This window comes from Pseudophryne corroboree, unplaced genomic scaffold, assembly GCF_028390025.1.
Source record: "Pseudophryne corroboree isolate aPseCor3 unplaced genomic scaffold, aPseCor3.hap2 scaffold_129, whole genome shotgun sequence".
Taxonomy (NCBI): Eukaryota; Metazoa; Chordata; class Amphibia; order Anura; family Myobatrachidae; genus Pseudophryne; species Pseudophryne corroboree.
In genome coordinates, this window is record NW_026967915.1 from 867986 (window position 1) to 887966 (window position 19981).

At 35.9% G+C, this 19981-nt stretch overlaps 7 non-coding genes across 7 annotated transcripts; all 7 read right to left on the bottom strand.

The window, feature by feature from the left end:
* Positions 1-2261: 2261 nt before the first annotated feature.
* On the bottom strand, positions 2262-2334 carry TRNAR-CCU (transfer RNA arginine (anticodon CCU)). Its single transcript has one exon. It is a non-coding gene; the product is annotated as a tRNA-Arg (tRNA).
* Positions 2335-5176: 2842 nt separating this feature from the next.
* TRNAR-CCU (transfer RNA arginine (anticodon CCU)) lies at positions 5177-5249 on the bottom strand. The gene has a single exon. It is a non-coding gene; the product is annotated as a tRNA-Arg (tRNA).
* Positions 5250-7126: 1877 nt separating this feature from the next.
* Positions 7127-7199, bottom strand: TRNAR-CCU (transfer RNA arginine (anticodon CCU)). Its single transcript has one exon. It is a non-coding gene; the product is annotated as a tRNA-Arg (tRNA).
* Positions 7200-8101: 902 nt separating this feature from the next.
* On the bottom strand, positions 8102-8174 carry TRNAR-CCU (transfer RNA arginine (anticodon CCU)). Its single transcript has one exon. It is a non-coding gene; the product is annotated as a tRNA-Arg (tRNA).
* A 907-nt stretch (positions 8175-9081) lies between these two features.
* On the bottom strand, positions 9082-9154 carry TRNAR-CCU (transfer RNA arginine (anticodon CCU)). The gene has a single exon. It is a non-coding gene; the product is annotated as a tRNA-Arg (tRNA).
* A 5037-nt stretch (positions 9155-14191) lies between these two features.
* TRNAR-CCU (transfer RNA arginine (anticodon CCU)) lies at positions 14192-14267 on the bottom strand. Its single transcript has one exon. It is a non-coding gene; the product is annotated as a tRNA-Arg (tRNA).
* A 4697-nt stretch (positions 14268-18964) lies between these two features.
* Positions 18965-19040, bottom strand: TRNAR-CCU (transfer RNA arginine (anticodon CCU)). Its single transcript has one exon. It is a non-coding gene; the product is annotated as a tRNA-Arg (tRNA).
* Between the last annotated feature and the right edge of the window lie 941 nt (positions 19041-19981).

Sequence of the window (19981 nt, forward strand, 5' to 3'; positions counted from 1 at the left end):
GCAGCATAAAACAGTTATGCTAGATGTGGATTTTATTCAATACAATCAGTACAGTCATAAGAATTTAAAAAGAAAATCATTTTTGGTGATGAATGATGAGCAACAAAGGATCATGCATGCCAGATGGCACTTGAATAAGCTTTCCACAGTGATAGAAAAGTAAACAAAGAAACCACAACAATGTTATAATAAATGTCATTTTTAGCTTCTGTGGTCATGTTTTTGCAATCTAAACACCACAAGACTGTTGTACAGTTGAAGCAAGGATAAAATATCAACTCTAGTGACGACACAGCTGCTTTAATGAGCTCCACCCGAGATGGGACTTGAACCCACAATCGCTGGCTTAGGAGGCCAGTGCCTTATCCATTAGGCCACTGGGGATTACTGACTTTCTCGTTCAAGACTGATAGGTTTTTAATAGTCAATTATTTATTTTTGAGAAAAAGTGAAGCTGTTTACTGTGTTCTTTGCATTACCAAGTCCAGCATAAAATGTGCTGGTACTATCCAGAGCTGCCAGTATGGATTATCATGCTCTATTGCAAAAAATCAATTTGATGCAACTGCTTTACCTACAGTATGTTAATCTTTTCCATTGTTGTTTTGTTGGCTGACTGAAGGAAGATATGCAGTGCATTTGAACCAAAGCAGATGTGTGCTGACAACTTAAATTCACAATCATGTTTGTGTTTTTTCTTTCTTTCTTTCTTTCTTTCTTTCTTTCTTTCTTTCTTTCTTTCTTTCTTTCTTTCTTTCTTTCTTTCTTTCTTTCTTTCTTTCAATCTTTCTTTCTTTCTTTCTTTCTTCCATCCTTTGTAATATCATATTAAATATTAAGGTAGAAGATTATAATCAATGACTAATGACATAAGAAAAAGGAAAAAAACTGTAAACAAAACTGCTTCAGGTGAGACTTGAATTCACAACCTTGATATTGCTCAACATATACTGTCTTATAAGTACCACGCTCTGACCAATTGCACCACTGGAGCACTTTGCAGCATAAAACAGTTATGCTAGATGTGGATTTTATTCAATACAATCAGTACAGTCATAAGAATTTAAAAAGAAAATCATTTTTGGTGATGAATGATGAGCAACAAAGGATCATGCATGCCAGATGGCACTTGAATAAGCTTTCCACAGTGATAGAAAAGTAAACAAAAAAACCACAACAATGTTATAATAAATGTCATTTTTAGCTTCTGTGGTCATGTTTTTGCAATCTAAACACTACAAGACTGTTGTACAGTTGAAGCAAGGATAAAATATCAACTCTAGTGACAACACAGCTGCTTTAATGAGTTCCACACCAGATGGGACTTGAACCCACAATCCCTGGCTTAGGAGGCCAGTGCCTTATCCATTAGGCCACTGTGGCTTACTGACTTTCTCATTCAAGACTGATAGGTTTTTAATAGTCATTATTTATTTTTGAGAAAAAGTGAAGCTGTTTACTGTGTTCTTTGCATTACCAAGTCCAGCAAGAAATGTGCTGGTACTATCCAGAGCTGTCAGTATGGATTATCATGCTATATTGCAAAAAATCTATTTGATGCAACTGCTTTACCAACAGTGTGTTAATCTTTTCAATTGCTGTTTTGTTGGCTCACTGAAGGAAGATATGCAGTGCATTTGAACCAAAGCAGATGTGTGCTGACAACTTAATTTCACAATCATATTTGTGTTTTTTTCTTTCTTTCTTTCTTTCTTTCTTTCTTTCTTTCTTTCTTTCTTTCTTTCTTTCTTTCTTTCTTCCATCCTTTGTAATATCATATTAAATATTAAGGTAGAAGATTATAATCAATGACTAATGACATAAGAAAAAGGAAAAAAACTGTAAACAAAACTGCTTCAGGTGAGACTTGAATTCACAACCTTGACATTGCTCAACAGATACTGTCTTATAAGTACCACGCGCTGTCCAATTGCACCACTGGAGCACTTTGCAGCATAAAACAGTTATGCTAGATGTGGATTTTATTCAATACAATCAGTACAGTCATAAGAATTTAAAAAGAAAATCATTTTTGGTGATGAATGATGAGCAACAAAGGATCATGCATGCCAGATGGCACTTGAATAAGCTTTCCACAGTGATAGAAAAGTAAACAAAAAAACCACAACAATGTTATAATAAATGTCATTTTTAGCTTCTGTGGTCATGTTTTTGCAATCTAAACACTACAAGACTGTTGTACAGTTGAAGTAAGGATAAAATATCAACTCTAGTGACGACACAGCTGCTTTAATGAGTTCCACCCCAGATGGGACTTGAACCCACAATCCCTGGCGTAGGAGGCCAGTGCCTTATCCATTAGGCCACTGGGGCTTACTGACTTTCTCATTCAAGACTGATAGGTTTTTAATAGTCAATTATTTATTTTTGAGAAAAAGTGAAGCTGTTTACTGTGTTCTTTGCATTACCAAGTCCAGCAAGAAATGTGCTGGTACTATCCAGAGCTGTCAGTATGGATTATCATGCTCTATTGCAAAAAAACTATTTGATGCAACTGCTTTACCAACAGTGTGTTAATCTTTTCAATTGCTGTTTTGTTGGCTGACTGAAGGAAGATATGCAGTGCATTTGAACCAATGCAGATGTGTGCTGACAACTTAAATTTACAATCATATTTGAGTTTTTTCTTTCTTTCTTTCTTTCTTTCTTTCTTTCTTTCTTTCTTTCTTTCTTTCTTTCTTTCTTTCTTTCTTTCATTCTTTCTTTCTTTCTTTCTTCCATCCTTTGTAATATCATATTAAATATTAAGGTAGAAGATTATAATCAATGACTAATGACATAAGAAAAAGGAAAAAAACTGTAAACAAAACTGCTTCAGGTGAGACTTGAATTCACAACCTTGACATTGCTCAACAGATACTGTCTTATAAGTACCACGCGCTGTCCAATTGCACCACTGGAGCACTGTGCAGCATAAAACAGTTATGCTAGATGTGGATTTTATTCAATACAATCAGTACAGTCATAAGAATTTAAAAAGAAAATCATTTTTGGTGATGAATGATGAGCAACAAAGGATCATGCATGCCAGATGGCACTTGAATAAGCTTTTCACAGTGATAGAAAAGTAAACAAAAAACCCACAACAATGTTATAATAAATGTCATTTTTCGCTTCTGTGGTCATGTTTTTGCAATCTAAACACTACAAGACTGTTGTACAGTTGAAGCAAGGATAAAGTATCAACTCTAGTGACAACACAGCTGCTTTAATGAGTTACAACCCAGATGGGACTTGAACCCACAATCCCTGGCTTAGGAGGCCAGTGCCTTATCCATTAGGCCACTGGGGATTACTGACTTTCTCATTCAAGACTGATATGTTTTTAATAGTCAATTATTTATTTTTGAGAAAAAGTGAAGCTGTTTACTGTGTTCTTTGCATTACCAAGTCCAGCAAGAAATGTGCTGGTACTATCCAGAGCTGTCAGTATGGATTATCATGCTCTATTGCAAAAAAACTATTTGATGCAACTACTTTACCAACAGTGTGTTAATCTTTTCAATTGCTGTTTTGTTGGCTGACTGAAGGAAGATATGCAGTGCATTTGAACCAAAGCAGATGTGTGCTGACAACTTAAATTTACAATCATATTTGTGTTTTTTCTTTCTTTCTTTCTTTCTTTCTTTCTTTCTTTCTTTCTTTCTTTCTTTCTTTCTTTCTTTCTTTCTTTCTTTCTTCCATCCTTTGTAATATCATATTAAATATTAAGGTAGAAGATTATAATCAATGACTAATGACATAAGAAAAAGGAAAAAAAAACTGTAAACAAAACTGCTTCAGGTGAGACTTGAATTCACAACCTTGACATTGCTCAACAGATACTGTCTTATAAGTACCACGCGCTGTCCAATTGCACCACTGGAGCACTGTGCAGCATAAAACAGTTATGCTAGATGTGGATTTTATTCAATACAATCAGTACAGTCATAAGAATTTAAAAAGAAAATCATTTTTGGTGATGAATGATGAGCAACAAAGGATCATGCATGCCAGATGGCACTTGAATAAGCTTTCCACAGTGATAGAAAAGTAAACAAAAAAACCACAACAATGTTATAATAAATGTCATTTTTAGCTTCTGTGGTCATGTTTTTGCAATCTAAACACTACAAGACTGTTGTACAGTTGAAGCAAGGATAAAATATCAACTCTAGTGACGACACAGCTGCTTTAATGAGTTCCACACCAGATGGGACTTGAACCCACAATCCCTGGCTTAGGAGGCCAGTGCCTTATCCATTAGGCCACTGTGGCTTACTGACTTTCTCATTCAAGACTGATAGGTTTTTAATAGTCATTATTTTTTTTTGAGAAAAAGTGAAGCTGTTTACTGTGTTCTTTGCATTACCAAGTCCAGCAAGAAATGTGCTGGTACTATCCAGAGCTGTCAGTATGGATTATCATGCTATATTGCAAAAAATCTATTTGATGCAACTGCTTTACCAACAGTGTGTTAATCTTTTCAATTGCTGTTTTGTTGGCTCACTAAAGGAAGATCTGCAGTGCATTTGAACCAAAGCAGATGTGTGCTGACAACTTAATTTCACAATCATATTTGTGTTTTTTTCTTTCTTTCTTTCTTTCTTTCTTTCTTTCTTTCTTTCTTTCTTTCTTTCTTTCTTTCTTTCTTTCTTTCTTTCTTTCTTTCTTCCATCCTTTGTAATATCATATTAAATATTAAGGTAGAAGATTATAATCAATGACTAATGACATAGGAAAAAGGAAAAAAACTGTAAACAAAACTGCTTCAGGTGAGACTTGAATTCACAACCTTGACATTGCTCAACAGATACTGTCTTATAAGTACCACGCGCTGTCCAATTGCACCACTGGAGCACTTTGCAGCATAAAACAGTTATGCTAGATGTGGATTTTATTCAATACAATCAGTACAGTCATAAGAATTTAAAAAGAAAATCATTTTTGGTGATGAATGATGAGCAACAAAGGATCATGCATGCCAGATGGCACTTGAATAAGCTTTCCACAGTGATAGAAAAGTAAACAAAAAAACCACAACAATGTTATAATAAATGTCATTTTTAGCTTCTGTGGTCATGTTTTTGCAATCTAAACACTACAAGACTGTTGTACAGTTGAAGTAAGGATAAAATATCAACTCTAGTGACGACACAGCTGCTTTAATGAGTTCCACCCCAGATGGGACTTGAACCCACAATCCCTGGCGTAGGAGGCCAGTGCCTTATCCATTAGGCCACTGGGGCTTACTGACTTTCTCATTCAAGACTGATAGGTTTTTAATAGTCAATTATTTATTTTTGAGAAAAAGTGAAGCTGTTTACTGTGTTCTTTGCATTACCAAGTCCAGCAAGAAATGTGCTGGTACTATCCAGAGCTGTCAGTATGGATTATCATGCTCTATTGCAAAAAAACTATTTGATGCAACTGCTTTACCAACAGTGTGTTAATCTTTTCAATTGCTGTTTTGTTGGCTGACTGAAGGAAGATATGCAGTGCATTTGAACCAATGCAGATGTGTGCTGACAACTTAAATTTACAATCATATTTGAGTTTTTTCTTTCTTTCTTTCTTTCTTTCTTTCTTTCTTTCTTTCTTTCTTTCTTTCTTTCTTTCTTTCTTTCTTTCTTTCTTTCATTCTTTCTTTCTTTCTTTCTTCCATCCTTTGTAATATCATATTAAATATTAAGGTAGAAGATTATAATCAATGACTAATGACATAAGAAAAAGGAAAAAAACTGTAAACAAAACTGCTTCAGGTGAGACTTGAATTCACAACCTTGACATTGCTCAACAGATACTGTCTTATAAGTACCACGCGCTGTCCAATTGCACCACTGGAGCACTGTGCAGCATAAAACAGTTATGCTAGATGTGGATTTTATTCAATACAATCAGTACAGTCATAAGAATTTAAAAAGAAAATCATTTTTGGTGATGAATGATGAGCAACAAAGGATCATGCATGCCAGATGGCACTTGAATAAGCTTTTCACAGTGATAGAAAAGTAAACAAAAAACCCACAACAATGTTATAATAAATGTCATTTTTCGCTTCTGTGGTCATGTTTTTGCAATCTAAACACTACAAGACTGTTGTACAGTTGAAGCAAGGATAAAGTATCAACTCTAGTGACAACACAGCTGCTTTAATGAGTTACAACCCAGATGGGACTTGAAGCCACAATCCCTGGCTTAGGAGGCCAGTGCCTTATCCATAAGGCCACTGGGGCGTACTGACTTTCTCATTCAAGACTGATATGTTTTTAATAGTCAATTATTTATTTTTGAGAAAAAGTGAAGCTGTTTACTGTGTTCTTTGCATTACCAAGTCCAGCAAGAAATGTGCTGGTACTATCCAGAGCTGTCAGTATGGATTATCATGCTCTATTGCAAAAAAACTATTTGATGCAACTGCTTTACCAACAGTGTGTTAATCTTTTCAATTGCTGTTTTGTTGGCTGACTGAAGGAAGATATGCAGTGCATTTGAACCAAAGCAGATGTGTGCTGACAACTTAAATTTACAATCATATTTGTGTTTTTTCTTTCTTTCTTTCTTTCTTTCTTTCTTTCTTTCTTTCTTTCTTTCTTTCTTTCTTTCTTTCTTTCTTTCTTTCTTCCATCCTTTGTACTATCATATTAAATATTAAGGTAGAAGATTATAATCAATGACTAATGACATAAGAAAAAGGAAAAAAACTGTAAACAAAACTGCTTCAGGTGAGACTTGAATTCACAACCTTGACATTGCTCAACAGATACTGTCTTATAAGTACCACGCGCTGTCCAATTGCACCACTGGAGCACTTTGCAGCATAAAACAGTTATGCTAGATGTGGATTTTATTCAATACAATCAGTACAGTCATAAGAATTTAAAAAGAAAATCATTTTTGGTGATGAATGATGAGCAACAAAGGATCATGCAGGCCAGATGGCACTTGAATAAGCTTTCCACAGTGATAGAAAAGTAAACAAAAAAACCACAACAATGTTATAATAAATGTCATTTTTAGCTTCTGTGGTCATGTTTTTGCAATCTAAACACTACAAGACTGTTGTACAGTTGAAACAAGGATAAAATATCAACTCTAGTGACGACACAGCTGCTTTAATGAGTTCCACCCCAGGTGGGACTTGAACCCACAATCCCTGGCTTAGGAGGCCAGTGCCTTAGCCATTAGGCCACTGGGGCTTACTGACTTTCTCAATCAAGACTGATAGGTTTTTAATAGTCAATTATTTATTTTTGAGAAAAAGTGAAGCTGTTTACTGTGTTCTTTGCATTACCAAGTCCAGCAAGAAATGTGCTGGTACTATCCAGAGCTGTCAGTATGGATTATCATGCTATATTGCAAAAAATCTATTTGATGCAACTGCTTTACCAACAGTGTGTTAATCTTTTCAATTGCTGTTTTGTTGGCTCACTGAAGGAAGATATGCAGTGCATTTGAATCAAAGCAGATGTGTGCTGACAACTTAAATTCACAATCATATTTGTGTTTTTTCTTTCTTTCTTTCTTTCTTTCTTTCTTTCTTTCTTTCTTTCTTTCTTTCTTTCTTTCTTTCTTTCTTTCTTTCTTTCATTCTTTCTTCCATCCTTTGTAATATCATATTAAATATTAAGGTAGAAGATTATAATCAATGACTAATGACATAAGAAAAAGGAAAAAAACTGTAAACAAAACTGCTTCAGGTGAGACTTGAATTCACAACCTTGACATTGCTCAACAGATACTGTCTTATAAGTACCACGCGCTGTCCAATTGCACCACTGGAGCACTGTGCAGCATAAAACAGTTATGCTAGATGTGGATTTTATTCAATACAATCAGTACAGTCATAAGAATTTAAAAAGAAAATCATTTTTGGTGATGAATGATGAGCAACAAAGGATCATGCATGCCAGATGGCACTTGAATAAGCTTTTCACAGTGATAGAAAAGTAAACAAAAAACCAACAACAATGTTATAATAAATGTAATTTTTAGCTTCTGTGGTCATGTTTTTGCAATCTAAACACTACAAGACTGTTGTACAGTTGAAGCAAGGATAAATTATCAACTCTAGTGACGTCACAGCTGCTTTAATGAGTTCCACTCCAGATGGGACTTGAACCCACAATCCCTGGCTTAGGAGGCCAGTGCCTTATCCATTAGGCCACTGGGGCTTACTGACTTTCTCATTCAAGACTGATATGTTTTTAATAGTCAATTATTTATTTTTGAGAAAAAGTGAAGCTGTTTACTGTGTTCTTTGCATTACCAAGTCCAGCAAGAAATGTGCTGGTACTATCCAGAGCTGTCAGTATGGATTATCATGCTCTATTGCAAAAAAACTATTTGATGCAACTGCTTTACCAACAGTGTGTTAATCTTTTCAATTGCTGTTTTGTTGGCTGACTGAAGGAAGATATGCAGTGCATTTGAACCAAAGCAGATGTGTGCTGACAACTTAAATTTACAATCATATTTGAGTTTTTTCTTTCTTTCTTTCTTTCTTTCTTTCTTTCTTTCTTTCTTTCTTTCTTTCTTTCTTTCTTTCTTTCTTTCTTTCTTTCTTTCTTTCTTTCTTCCATCCTTTGTAATATCATATTAAATATTAAGGTAGAAGATTATAATCAATGACTAATGACATAAGAAAAAGGAAAAAACTGTAAACAAAACTGCTTCAGGTGAGACTTGAATTCACAACCTTGACATTGCTCAACAGATACTGTCTTATATAAGTACCACGCGCTGTCCAATTGCACCACTGGAGCACTTTGCAGCATAAAACAGTTATGCTAGATGTGGATTTTATTCAATACAATCAGTACAGTCATAAGAATTTAAAAAGAAAATCATTTTTGGTGATGAATGATGAGCAACAAAGGATCATGCATGCCAGATGGCACTTGAATAAGCTTTCCACAGTGATAGAAAAGTAAACAAAAAAACCACAACAATGTTATAATAAATGTCATTTTTAGCTTCTGTGGTCATGTTTTTGCAATCTAAACACTACAAGACTGTTGTACAGTTGAAGTAAGGATAAAATATCAACTCTAGTGACGACACAGCTGCTTTAATGAGTTCCACCCCAGATGGGACTTGAACCCACAATCCCTGGCTAAGGAGGCCAGTGCCTTATCCATTAGGCCACTGGGGCTTACTGACTTTCTCATTCAAGACTGATAGGTTTTTAATAGTCAATTATTTATTTTTGAGAAAAAGTGAAGCTGTTTACTGTGTTCTTTGCATTACCAAGTCCAGCAAGAAATGTGCTGGTACTATCCAGAGCTGTCAGTATGGATTATCATGCTCTATTGCAAAAAAACTATTTGATGCAACTGCTTTACCAACAGTGTGTTAATCTTTTCAATTGCTGTTTTGTTGGCTGACTGAAGGAAGATATGCAGTGCATTTGAACCAAAGCAGATGTGTGCTGACAACTTAAATTTACAATCATATTTGTGTTTTTTCTTTCTTTCTTTCTTTCTTTCTTTCTTTCTTTCTTTCTTTCTTTCTTTCTTTCTTTCTTTCTTTCTTTCTTTCTTTCTTCCATCCTTTGTAATATCATATTAAATATTAAGGTAGAAGATTATAATTGTCACGATCCGGGTATCTGGACTCCATTACTTACCCTTCAGAGGCCTCCTAAGGCTGGCTCAGCGTTCCAGGACCGGATCCCGCTGTTCCTGAGTTTCCACATGCAGAATGTCAGAGTGGTGATTTCATCAACCGCGGCCTCCGCTGTGCCCGCGTGGTTAAATGTGCGCTTGTCAGTCTGGCGTCTCCTGTCTCCTGTGGCCGGCGTCGCCATTACTGTTTCAATTCTCACATGGATTACAAACCAAACTTCCCTCCAAGTGTCTGCATGGGCGCAGCCATCTTGGATTTTGTCATCTGAGCATATCCACCAATCTGCTGTCTGTATTGTTGATTTGCATAATTGCCTAGCCAACCCCTTCCTTGCTGCAGGTATAAGTAAGCTGTGCCTGAGCAAGGAAGGCGTCAGTGCTTTGGTTGTCTAACCTAGTTCCAGTTTGTCTCTCTCCTGTGGTTGTCTTCCAGGTTCCAGCTCCTGTCTCCAGACTTCTGCTATAGAGACCCGCACCAGCATTCCATCTGCGGTGTAGCCTGACTCTCCGATCCATTCTGGACTCACCTGTTTCCAGTTACATCAATCACCTGCTTCCAGCCCAGCTTCCAGCAGTGTACAGCTTCTCTTAAAGGGCCGGTGTCCTTTCTGCAGTTTACCACTCTCCACCGGTATTATTAATTCACCGCTCTCAAACTCCAAACTTCATCAATCACCCGCTTCCAGCCCAGCTTCCAGCAGTGTACAGCTTCTCTTAAAGGGCCGGTGTCCTTTCTGCAGTTTACCACTCTCCACCGGTATTATTATTTCACCGCTCTCAAACTCCAAACTTCATTATTATTTCATCGTTCTCAAGTTCGTTTATTATTTAACTGGTTCCAGCCAGTATCCACTCCGTACCAACAACAGTCTGGTTCCAGCCAGTATCCACAGCAGCCGTTTTATCTTCAGCAACCCAGCCTTTCCTGGAACACCAGCTGGTACGATCCTGGGTTCTCTCCATTGCTACAGTCAGGCCTGGTAAGGACTTTCCAACTAGAAGATTATTAGAACTGTCTCACTCTACCAGTGCCTGTGGCCCTTGCCACCCTGTAGTACCCAGGAATTGTATTTATCCTCTGTTGACTTTTATGTTTCCTTTACTGCTGCTGTGTTACGGAGTTTGTCATAATAAACATCATTGACTTTTATCCTGGTTGTCGTGGTCACGCCTTCGGGCAGTTATTCTACATGTTACTTACATGTCTAGGGGTCTGATACAACCTCCCAGGTTTCGTTACATCTCAGCCCCTACAACTGAGGCTGCCTCCCGTCAGCTCAGGCCCTCAGTTGTGACAATAATCAATGACTAATGACATAATAAAAAGGAAAAAAACTGTAAACAAAACTGCTTCAGGTGAGACTTGAGTTCACAACCTTGACATTGCTCAACAGATACTGTCTTATAAGTACCACACGCTGTCCAATTGCACCACTGGAGCACTGTGCAGCATAAAACAGTTATGCTAGATGTGGATTTTATTCAATACAATCAGTACAGTCATAAGAATTTAAAAAGAAAATCATTTTTGGTGATGAATGATGAGCAACAAAGGATCATGCATGCCAGATGGCACTTGAATAAGCTTTTCACAGTGATAGAAAAGTAAACAAAAAAACCACAACAATGTTATAATAAATGTAATTTTTAGCTTCTGTGGTCATGTTTTTGCAATCTAAACACTACAAGACTGTTGTACAGTTGAAGCAAGGATAAAATATCAACTCTAGTGACGACACAGCTGCTTTAATGAGTTCCACCCCAGATGAGACTTGAACCCACAATCCCTGGCTTAGGAGGCCAGTGCCTTATCCATTAGACCACTGGGGCTTACTGACTTTCTCAATCAAGACTGATAGGTTTTTAATAGTCAATTATTTATTTTTGAGAAATAGTGAAGCTGTTTACTGTGTTCTTTGCATTACCAAGTCCAGCAAGAAATGTGCTGGTACTATCCAGAGCTGTCAGTATGGATTATCATGCTCTATTGCAAAAAAACTATTTGATGCAACTGCTTTACCAACAGTGTGTTAATCTTTTCAATTGCTGTTTTGTTGGCTGACTGAAGGAAGATATGCAGTGCATTTGAACCAAAGCAGATGTGTGCTGACAACTTAAATGTACAATCATATTTGTGTTTTTTCTTTCTTTCTTTCTTTCTTTCTTTCTTTCTTTCTTTCTTTCTTTCTTTCTTTCTTTCTTTCTTTCTTTCTTTCTTTCTCTCTTCCATCCTTTGTAATATCATATTAAATATTAAGGTAGAAGATTATAATCAATGACTAATGACATAAGAAAAAGGACAAAAACTGTAAACAAAGCTGCTCAAGGTGAGGCTTGAATTCACAACCTTGACATTGCTCAACAGATAATGTCTTATAAGTACCACGCGCTGTCCAATTGCACCACTGGAGCACTTTGCAGCATAAAACAGTTATGCTAGATGTGGATTTTATTCAATACAATCAGTACAGTCATAAGAATTTAAAAAGAAAATCATTTTTGGTGATGAATGATGAGCAATAAAGGATCATGCATGCCAGATGGCACTTGAATAAGCTTTTCACAGTGATAGAAAAGTAAACAAAAAACCCACAACAATGTTATAATAAATGTCATTTTTAGCTTCTGTGGTCATGTTTTTGCAATCTAAACACTACAAGACTGTTGTACAGTTGAAGCAAGGATAAAATATCAACTCTAGTGACGACACAGCTGCTTTAATGAGTTCCACACCAGATGGGACTTGAACCCACAATCCCTGGCTTAGGAGGCCAGTGCCTTATCCATTAGGCCACTGTGGCTTACTGACTTTTTCATTCAAGACTGATAGGTTTTTAATAGTCATTATTTATTTTTGAGAAAAAGTGAAGCTGTTTACTGTGTTCTTTGCAGTACCAAGTCCAGCAAGAAATGTGCTGGTACTATCCAGAGCTGTCAGTATGGATTATCATGCTCTATTGCAAAAAATCAATTTGATGCAACTGCTTTACCTACAGTATGTTAATCTTTTCCATTGTTGTTTTGTTGGCTGACTGAAGGAAGATATGCAGTGCATTTGAACCAAAGCAGATGTGTGCTGACAACTTACATTCACAATCATGTTTGTGTTTTTTCTTTCTTTCTTTCTTTCTTTCTTTCTTTCTTTCTTTCATCCTTTGTAATATCATATTAAATATTATGGTAGAAGATTATAATCAATGACTAATGACATAAGAAAAAGGAAAAAAACTGTAAACAAAACTGCTCCAGGTGAGGCTTGAATTCACAACCTTGATATTGCTCAACAGATACTGTCTTATAAGTACCACGCTCTGACCAATTGCACCACTGGAGCACTTTGCAGCATAAAACAGTTATGCTAGATGTGGATTTTATTCAATACAATCAGTACAGTCATAAGAATTTAAAAAGAAAATCATTTTTGGTGATGAATGATGAGCAACAAAGGATCATGCATGCCAGATGGCACTTGAATAAGCTTTCCATAGTGATAGAAAAGTAAAAAAAAAAACCACAACAATGTTATAATAAATGTCATTTTTTAGCTTCCGTGGTCATGTTTTTGCAATCTAAACACTACAAGAATGCTGTACAGTTGAAGCAAGGATAAGATATCAACTCTAGTGACGACACAGCTGCTTTAATGAGTTCCACCCAGATAGGACTTGAACCCACAAGCCCTGTTTTCGGAGGCCAGTGCCTTATCCATTAGGCCACTGGTGCTTACTGACATTCTTTGTCAAGACTGATAGGTTTTAATAGTCAATTATTTATTTTTGAGAAAAAGTGAAGCTGTTTACTGTGTTCTTTGCATTACCAAGTCCAGCATGAAATGTGCTGGTACTATCCAGAGCTGCCAGTATGGATTATCATGCTCTATTGCAAAAAATCAATTTGATGCAACTGCTTTACCTACAGTATGTTAATCTTTTCCATTGTTGTTTTGTTGGCTGACTGAAGGAAGATATGCAGTGCATTTGAACCAAAGCAGATGTGTGCTGACAACTTAAATTCACAATCATGTTTGTGTTTTTTCTTAGTTTCTTTCTTTCTTTCTTTCTTTCTTCCATCCTTTGTAATATCATATTAAATATTAAGGTAGAAGATTATAATCAATGACTAATGACATAAGAAAAAGGAAAAAAACTGTAAACAAAACTGCTCCAGGTGAGGCTTGAATTCACAACCTTGATATTGCTCAACAGATACTGTCTTATAAGTACCACGCTCTGACCAATTGCACCACTGGAGCACTTTGCAGCATAAAACAGTTATGCTAGATGTGGATTTTATTCAATACAATCAGTACAGTCATAAGAATTTAAAAAGAAAATCATTTTTGGTGATGAATGATGAGCAACAAAGGATCATGCATGCCAGATGGCACTTGAATAAGCTTTCCACAGTGATAGAAAAGTAAACAAAGAAACCACAACAATGTTATAATAAATGTCATTTTTAGCTTCTGTGGTCATGTTTTTGCAATCTAAACACCACAAGACTGTTGTACAGTTGAAGCAAGGATAAAATATCAACTCTAGTGACGACACAGCTGCTTTAATGAGTTCCACCCCAGATGGGACTTGAACCCACAATCGCTGGCTTAGGAGGCCAGTGCCTTATCCATTAGGCCACTGGGGATTACTGACTTTCTCATTCAAGACTGATAGGTTTTTAATAGTCAATTATTTATTTTTGAGAAAAGGTGAAGCTGTTTACTGTGTTCTTTGCATTACCAAGTCCAGCATAAAATGTGCTGGTACTATCCAGAGCTGCCAGTATGGATTATCATGCTCTATTGCAAAAAATCAATTTGATGCAACTGCTTTACCTACAGTATGTTAATCTTTTCCATTGTTGTTTTGTTGGCTGACTGAAGGAAGATATGCAGTGCATTTGAACCAAAGCAGATGTGTGCTGACAACTTAAATTCACAATCATGTTTGTGTTTTTTCTTTCTTTCTTTCTTTCTTTCTTTCTTTCTTTCTTTCTTTCTTTCTTTCTTTCTTTCTTTCTTTCTTTCTTTCTTTCTTTCTTTCTTTCTTCCATCCTATGTAATATCATATTAAATATTAAGGTAGAAGATTATAATCAATGACTAATGACATAAGAAAAAGGAAAAAAACTGTAAACAAAACTGCTCCAGGTGAGGCTTGAATTCACAACCTTGATATTGCTCAACAGATACTGTCTTATAAGTACCACGCTCTGACCAATTGCACCACTGGAGCACTTTGCAGCATAAAACAGTTATGCTAGATGTGGATTTTATTCAATACAATCAGTACAGTCATAAGAATTTAAAAAGAAAATCATTTTTGGTGATGAATGATGAGCAACAAAGGATCATGCATGCCAGATGGCACTTGAATAAGCTTTCCATAGTGATAGTAAAGTAAAAAAAAAAACCACAACAATGTTATAATAAATGTCATTTTTTAGCTTCCGTGGTCATGTTTTTGCAATCTAAACACTACAAGAATGCTGTACAGTTGAAGCAAGGATAAGATATCAACTCTAGTGACGACACAGCTGCTTTAATGAGTTCCACCCAGATAGGACTTGAACCCACAAGCCCTGTTTTCGGAGGCCAGTGCCTTATCCATTAGGCCACTGGTGCTTACTGACATTCTTTGTCAAGACTGATAGGTTTTAATAGTCAATTATTTATTTTTGAGAAAAAGTGAAGCTGTTTACTGTGTTCTTTGCATTACCAAGTCCAGCATGAAATGTGCTGGTACTATCCAGAGCTGCCAGTATGGATTATCATGCTCTATTGCAAAAAATCAATTTGATGCAACTGCTTTACCTACAGTATGTTAATCTTTTCCATTGTTGCTTTGTTGGCTGACTGAAGGAAGATATGCAGTGCATTTGAACCAAAGCAGATGTGTGCTGACAACTTAAATTCATAATCATGTTTGTGTTTTTTCTTAGTTTCTTTCTTTCTTTCTTTCTTCCATCCTTTGTAATATCATATTAAATATTAAGGTAGAAGATTATAATCAATGACTAATGACATAAGAAAAAGGAAAAAAACTGTAAACAAAACTGCTCCAGGTGAGGCTTGAATTCACAACCTTGATATTGCTCAACAGATACTGTCTTATAAGTACCACGCTCTGACCAATTGCACCACTGGAGCACTTTGCAGCATAAAACAGTTATGCTAGATGTGGATTTTATTCAATACAATCAGTACAGTCATAAGAATTTAAAAAGAAAATCATTTTTGGTGATGAATGATGAGCAACAAAGGATCATGCATGCCAGATGGCACTTGAATAAGCTTTCCACAGTGATAGAAAAGTAAACAAAGAAACCACAACAATGTTATAATAAATGTCATTTTTAGCTTCTGTGGTCATGTTTTTGCAATCTAAACACCACAAGACTGTTGTACAGTTGAAGCAAGGATAAAATATCAACTCTAGTGACGACACAGCTGCTTTAATGAGCTCCACCCGAGATGGGACTTGAACCCACAATCGCTGGCTTAGGAGGCCAGTGCCTTATCCATTAGGCCACTGGGGATTACTGACTTTCTCGTTCAAGACTGATAGGTTTTTAATAGTCAATTATTTATTTTTGAGAAAAAGTGAAGCTGTTTACTGTGTTCTTTGCATTACCAAGTCCAGCATAAAATGTGCTGGTACTATCCAGAGCTGCCAGTATGGATTATCATGCTCTATTGCAAAAAATCAATTTGATGCAACTGCTTTACCTACAGTATGTTAATCTTTTCCATTGTTGTTTTGTTGGCTGACTGAAGGAAGATATGCAGTGCATTTGAACCAAAGCAGATGTGTGCTGACAACTTAAATTCACAATCATGTTTGTGTTTTTTCTTTCTTTCTTTCTTTCTTTCTTTCTTTCTTTCTTTCTTTCTTTCTTTCTTTCTTTCTTTCTTTCAATCTTTCTTTCTTTCTTTCTTTCTTCCATCCTTTGTAATATCATATTAAATATTAAGGTAGAAGATTATAATCAATGACTAATGACATAAGAAAAAGGAAAAAAACTGTAAACAAAACTGCTTCAGGTGAGACTTGAATTCACAACCTTGATATTGCTCAACATATACTGTCTTATAAGTACCACGCTCCGACCAATTGCACCACTGGAGCACTTTGCAGCATAAAACAGTTATGCTAGATGTGGATTTTATTCAATACAATCAGTACAGTCATAAGAATTTAAAAAGAAAATCATTTTTGGTGATGAATGATGAGCAACAAAGGATCATGCATGCCAGATGGCACTTGAATAAGCTTTCCACAGTGATAGAAAAGTAAACAAAAAAAAACACAACAATGTTATAATAAATGTCATTTTTAGCTTCTGTGGTCATGTTTTTGCAATCTAAACACTACAAGACTGTTGTACAGTTGAAGCAAGGATAAAGTATCAACTCTAGTGATGACACAGCTGCTTTAATGAGTTCCACCCAGATAGGACTTGAACCCACAATCCCTGTTTTCGGAGGCCAGTGCCTTATCCATTAGGCCACTGGTGCTTACTGACTTTCTTTGTCAAGACTGATAGGTTTTAATAGTCAATTATTTATTTTTGAGAAAAAGTGAAGCTGTTTACTGTGTTCTTTGCATTACCAAGTCCAGCATGAAATGTGCTGGTACTATCCAGAGCTGTCAGTATGGATTATCATGCTCTATTGCAAAAAATCAATTTGATGCAACTGCTTTACCTACAGTATGTTAATCTTTTCCATTGTTGTTTTGTTGGCTGACTGAAGGAAGATATGCAGTGCATTTGAACCAAAGCAGATGTGTGCTGACAACTTAAATTCACAATCATGTTTGTGTTTTTTCTTTCTTTCTTTCTTTCTTTCTTTCTTTCTTTCTTTCTTTCTTTCATCCTTTGTAATATCATATTAAATATTATGGTAGAAGATTATAATCAATGACTAATGACATAAGAAAAAGGAAAAAAACTGTAAACAAAACTGCTCCAGGTGAGGCTTGAATTCACAACCTTGATATTGCTCAACAGATACTGTCTTATAAGTACCACGCTCTGACCAATTGCACCACTGGAGCACTTTGCAGCATAAAACAGTTATGCTAGATGTGGATTTTATTCAATACAATCAGTACAGTCATAAGAATTTAAAAAGAAAATCATTTTTGGTGATGAATGATGAGCAACAAAGGATCATGCATGCCAGATGGCACTTGAATAAGCTTTCCATAGTGATAGAAAAGTAAAAAAAAAAACCACAACAATGTTATAATAAATGTCATTTTTTAGCTTCCGTGGTCATGTTTTTGCAATCTAAACACTACAAGAATGCTGTACAGTTGAAGCAAGGATAAGATATCAACTCTAGTGACGACACAGCTGCTTTAATGAGTTCCACCCAGATAGGACTTGAACCAACAAGCCCTGTTTTCGGAGGCCAGTGCCTTATCCATTAGGCCACTGGTGCTTACTGACATTCTTTGTCAAGACTGATAGGTTTTAATAGTCAATTATTTATTTTTGAGAAAAAGTGAAGCTGTTTACTGTGTTCTTTGCATTACCAAGTCCAGCATGAAATGTGCTGGTACTATCCAGAGCTGCCAGTATGGATTATCATGCTCTATTGCAAAAAATCAATTTGATGCAACTGCTTTACCTACAGTATGTTAATCTTTTCCATTGTTGTTTTGTTGGCTGACTGAAGGAAGATATGCAGTGCATTTGAACCAAAGCAGATGTGTGCTGACAACTTAAATTCACAATCATGTTTGTGTTTTTTCTTAGTTTCTTTCTTTCTTTCTTTCTTTCTTTCTTTCTTTCTTTCTTTCTTTCTTTCTTTCTTTCTTTCTTTCTTTCTTTCTTCCATCCTTTGTAATATCATATTAAATATTAAGGTAGAAGATTATAATCAATGACTAATGACATAAGAAAAAGGAAAAAAAACTGTAAACAAAACTGCTCCAGGTGAGGCTTGAATTCACAACCTTGATATTGCTCAACAGATACTGTCTTATAAGTACCACGCTCTGACCAATTGCACCACTGGAGCACTTTGCAGCATAAAACAGTTATGCTAGATGTGGATTTTATTCAATACAATCAGTACAGTCATAAGAATTTAAAAAGAAAATCATTTTTGGTGATGAATGATGAGCAACAAAGGATCATGCATGCCAGATGGCACTTGAATAAGCTTTCCACAGTGATAGAAAAGTAAACAAAGAAACCACAACAATGTTATAATAAATGTCATTTTTAGCTTCTGTGGTCATGTTTTTGCAATCTAAACACCACAAGACTGTTGTACAGTTGAAGCAAGGATAAAATATCAACTCTAGTGACGACACAGCTGCTTTAATGAGTTCCACCCCAGATGGGACTTGAACCCACAATCGCTGGCTTAGGAGGCCAGTGCCTTATCCATTAGGCCACTGGGGATTACTGACTTTCTCATTCAAGACTGATAGGTTTTTAATAGTCAATTATTTATTTTTGAGAAAAGGTGAAGCTGTTTACTGTGTTCTTTGCATTACCAAGTCCAGCATAAAATGTGCTGGTACTATCCAGAGCTGCCAGTATGGATTATCATGCTCTATTGCAAAAAATCAATTTGATGCAACTGCTTTACCTACAGTATGTTAATCTTTTCCATTGTTGTTTTGTTGGCTGACTGAAGGAAGATATGCAGTGCATTTGAACCAAAGCAGATGTGTGCTGACAACTTAAATTCACAATCATGTTTGTGTTTTTTCTTTCTTTCTTTCTTTCTTTCTTTCTTTCTTTCTTTCTTTCTTTCTTTCTTTCTTTCTTTCTTTCTTTCTTTCTTTCTTTCTTTCTTTCTTCCATCCTATGTAATATCATATTAAATATTAAGGTAGAAGATTATAATCAATGACTAATGACATAAGAAAAAGGAAAAAAACTGTAAACAAAACTGCTCCAGGTGAGGCTTGAATTCACAACCTTGATATTGCTCAACAGATACTGTCTTATAAGTACCACGCTCTGACCAATTGCACCACTGGAGCACTTTGCAGCATAAAACAGTTATGCTAGATGTGGATTTTATTCAATACAATCAGTACAGTCATAAGAATTTAAAAAGAAAATCATTTTTGGTGATGAATGATGAGCAACAAAGGATCATGCATGCCAGATGGCACTTGAATAAGCTTTCCATAGTGATAGTAAAGTAAAAAAAAAAACCACAACAATGTTATAATAAATGTCATTTTTTAGCTTCCGTGGTCATGTTTTTGCAATCTAAACACTACAAGAATGCTGTACAGTTGAAGCAAGGATAAGATATCAACTCTAGTGACGACACAGCTGCTTTAATGAGTTCCACCCAGATAGGACTTGAACCCACAAGCCCTGTT